Source organism: Cynocephalus volans, chromosome 9, assembly GCF_027409185.1.
Source record: "Cynocephalus volans isolate mCynVol1 chromosome 9, mCynVol1.pri, whole genome shotgun sequence".
Classification (NCBI taxonomy): Eukaryota; Metazoa; Chordata; class Mammalia; order Dermoptera; family Cynocephalidae; genus Cynocephalus; species Cynocephalus volans.
Window position 1 is genome coordinate 70662207 of NC_084468.1, and position 4848 is coordinate 70667054.

Genomic DNA, 4848 nt, shown 5'->3' on the forward strand with positions numbered 1-4848 from the left:
CATACAAGGACTTTTCTAAATTAAAAGGTATTAGATGGTGCTGAGGATTATGCTAATTAAAACAATCTCTGAAATCTATATTTCTGAACACCGAACTCTAACCAGTCAGCAAGTAGCTTCATCTGACGTGTTGGGAAGCAACATTACCACTCCCCCTTAGCAAAAACAAAACAAAACATACCTACCCTGGATTATGTTATCTTTTATACTTTAATGAAAGTAATAATACCACTTAAAAGAATACCTACACGTGCTTTATATCATTTTTCTCATGGCCAGGAACTCATGCTATTCTATTTCTCCTTTACTTGGCTTATTACTCTTCATGCTGCTTTCTACAAACGACTCTACCACCAAGTGGACAATACACAAATTAGTTTACATGATACATATGTTCACCTTTTTCCAATTCCATTCTCCAACTTTACAGGTTAGTGAAGTGTTATTAATTCTGGGCTAGTTAATAGAGCCCCAGCAGGACTCACTATTTGAAGATGAACAACCTCAAAAGATAAGCCACATTAAAGGCTCATTTTCCAGTATCATTTAAGCTATGATATCTGAACAGAACTGACACTGCTGATCAGGGAATGTATGACAGCAGGCAAATATTTCCTCCATGGACACTAGTGACTGGAATACAGGACTAAGCAGTTTTCCCACATGTGAACTCATGCCGAGCATTCATTCACAACCACGAACTCTGAATAATGAAAGCAACATGGTTCTCATTGCCTTTATCTTAGGTTTTTATGATTCTATGCTTACTTCAAAAACAGAGAAACAGAAAGAAGCAACATCACAGAGAAGTACAATATAGTGAGAATACCAGTGCCCTCCCACCGTGGAGAGCGGGTTTGCCCCACCCCTTGGCTCGGCTCAGTCATGTAATTTATTTTGGACAATGGGATGCTAGCACATGTAACACCAGCAGAGGCTTGGAAAGAGCTTGCTCAATTGAGCTTATTTGCTCTTGCACCTCTGTTATCACCACGGGAATATGACCTGGATAGCCTCCTAGAGGATGAGAGGCACACAGAGCAGAGCTAAGCTGCCACAATAGCCCCAGCCAACAGCCAACTGACCCCTAAACATGTAGGTAAGCCCTGCCAAGATCAGCCGAGCTGTTTAATTAACCCTCCACTGGACCCAGGCACTTGAGCAATAAACTTATTTTTTTTATGCCACTAAGGTTTTGTGATTGCTTGTTATGCAGCACCATTGTGGCAATAGGTAGCTGATACAGGAAAGTTAGGTATAATGTCTCATTGGTGAAATGAATGGTGTTGATGATGTGTGGTTAGCTTAACAAATTATACAAACACTTCTGCCCTTCCATGAATGGGTAATAGAATCAGACAAGACCAGCAGCTTAACACCTTCAGAGTTGACTCTAAGAATATAAGTGCATTTGATGCCTTGATCCCCCTACCTATATTGAACAAAGTGTTTGATTGCTTGATCCAACTGGAAGTCTAGCTGATCCTGCCTCCACAATATTGTTGCATCGGTCTCACAGGAAATCTTTCGTGCAAGTAGCTTATTCAGGCACTTAAAAGAACACAGACTGAGGATTTCACTGAACTTACAGGACTGGTTATATCATTGTTTCTGTGTTTGCTGGGCAATAAATGTTTGTACCTAAGGCAGAATTTGATCTGAAGCTTGCTTTCAGGGCTAAATACCTCCAGGTAGCAAGGTTGTGGCAAAGGAAAAATAGCTTCCACCCACCTCTAATTATCAGAGGTAACAATATTTACTGAAAGAATGTGCCAACTTGGAATGGCCAAATTGACTTAGGTCAGTTTGCAATGCAGAATAATTCACATCCAGTACAATAGGAATTATATCTTATTAATGCTAAGACTTTGCATATGTTAAATTTGTTGAAATAAATTTCATTGAACCCATATCAACTCATTTAATTTTAAAGATAAGGAACTGAAACCTAGGAAAGTTAAGGAAAATCCTCAGACTCACATCAGAAAGTTAGTAGCAGATTTGGGTCTCAAATCCAATTTGCCCAACACATAAACAATTACTTGCCCTTCTGTCAGTTGACTTTTCATTCATTTTATTGGTCTTTTCAAAAAACTAACATTTAGTTTCATTATTTTTTTATTCTCTATTTCATTACTGTCACTGTAATCTTTTTTTCTTTCTGCTTGTGTTGGTTTTCATTTGTTCTTCTTTTTCTAGTTTGTTAAGATGGAAGATTAGATTATAGATGAGATTTAAAAAGCAGCTTTATTGAGATGTAATTTATATACCATACAATTCACCCATTTAAAGTATACAATTCAACGTGTTTTATTTTACTCACAGATATGTGCAATCAACACCACAATTTTAAAACATATTCATCACCTCAAAAAGAAACCCCATATTCTTTAGTTATAACCTCCTACTCTTCTAACTCTCCCCCAGCCCTAAGCAATCAGTATTCTGCTTTCTAGCTCCATATATTTCCCTATTCTGAACTTTCATATGAATTGAATCATACAATAAGTGGACTTTTGTGACTGGCTTCTTTCACTTAGCATAATGCTTCCAAGGTTCTTCCAAATTGTAGCATTTATCAGTACTTCATTCCTTTTTATGGTTGAATAATTTCCATTGTATGTATATACCACATTTTGTTTACCCATTCATCAGTTAATAGACATTTAGGTTGTTTCTACCTTTTGGCTACTATGAATAATTCTGCTATAAAAATGCACATACAAGTTTTTGTGTTGATATATGTTTTCATTTCTCTTGATGCCAAAAGCATAAGCAACAAAGATAGACAAATTGGACTTCATCAAAATTAAAAACTTGTGTTTTTCAAATGACACCAACAAGGAAGTGAAAAGGCAACCCATAGAATGGGAGGAAATATTTGCAAATAATTTATCTGAAAGGGACTTGTATCTAGAATACGGAATTTGCTGGGTCAGTGGTAACTCTATGTTTAATCATTTGAGGAATGACAAATTGTTCTCCAACACAGATGCACCATTTTACATTCCCAACAGCTGTGTATAAGGTTTCTGATCTCTCCACATCCTCATCAACACTTGTTATTATCTGACTTTTTGATTCAAGCCATCCTAGGGGATGTGAAGTACTATCTCACTGAGTTTGATTTGCATTTCCCTCATGACTGATAATGTTGAGTATCTTTTCATGTGCTTATTAGACATTTGAATATCTTTTCTGGAGAACTGCCTGTTCATATCCTTTGCCCATTTCCTTATTTTATTTTTATTTTTATTGAACAATAATTAGTTATAGATATTTTGGGGGTACAACATTGACCACCATCACCTGTGTACAATGTATGTTGATCAAATCAATATTATTAGCATATTAATTGTTACAAATCATACTTTTCCTTTATGCTTTTATCCAATCTCTTCCCATCCTCCTCTCCCTCTCCCCCACCACTAATAACCATAGATTTGCTCTCTCCTGCTGAAAGACTAATGGTTTCTCTGTTGATTTGTTGCCTAGATTATCTGTCCAATGCTGAAAGAGGGGTGTTCATGTCCCCCACCATTATCATAGAGCAGATGCTTCTTCTATTAATCTGGAGTGGGCTTTGTGGAGAGAAATGTCCTCTTCTTTTTTGGGGGGGGGTCTCCACTGGTGACTGTCCTTGTGTCAATGCAGTCGAGTGTCTGGTGGGCCACATACACAGTGGCTGTGGCTATTGCTTGGGTGTGTAAGCCACTTTTGCAGCAGCCACGGCTATTGCAGAGGCTGTGGTAGGCCACCTACACAGAACAGGTGTTTTGGCATGCTCCTTGCTTGGTTGCATGTGGAGGGGGCAGCCCCCAGCCATATCCTGGGACCCGGGTAGGCCCCATGGCAGTGGCGTACCTGGTTGTGGGCAGAGCCTGCCCATTTTTTAATTGGATTGTCTTTTTAATATTTAGTTGTAAGAGTTCTTTATATATTCTAGATACAAATCTCTTGCAGATAAATGATTTGCAAATATTTTCTCCCATTCAATGGGTTGCCCTTTCACTTCCTTGTTGGTGTCCTTTGAAACACAGAAGTTTTTAATTTTGATGAAGTCCAATTTATCTATCTTCTCTTTTGTTTCTTGTGCTTTGGGGATTGTATTTTAAAATTCTTTGTCAAATCTGAGGTCATGAAGATTTTCTCCCTGTGTTTTCTTCTAAGAGTTTGACAGTGGTAGGTCTTTAATCCATTTTGAGTTAATTCTTTTATACAATATGAGATGAAGGTCCAACATCATTCTTTTGCATGTGGCTATCCAGTTGTCCCAGCACCATTTGTTGGAAAGACTATTCTTCCTCCATTGGATGGTCTTAGCACCCTTGTGAAAAATCAGTTGACCATAAATGTAGGAGTGATTTCTGGACTCTCAGTTCTACTCAATTGGTCTATATGTCTATCCTTGTACAAGTACCGCACTGTCTTGATTACCATTGCTTTGTAATAGGTTTTGAAACCAGGAATTGTGAGCCATCCTGCTTTGGTCTTTCTTTTCAGGATTGTTTTGGGTATTGTATGTCCCTTGAGTTCCCATATGAATTTCAGAATCAGCTTTTCAATTTTTATAAAGAAGTAATTGTATTGAATATGTAGATCAATTTGGAGAGTGTTGCCATCTTAACAATGTTAAGTCTTCTAATCCATGAACATGGGGTTTCTCCCATTTATTTAGATCTCTAATTTCTTTCAACAATATTTTGTACTTTTCAGAATATAAGGTTTACACTTCTTTTGTTAACTTTACTCCTGAGCTTTTTATTCTTTTTGAGAATACTGTGAATAAAATCATCATCTTCAATTCATTTTTTCACTGTTTACTGCAAGTGTATGAAAACATAATTG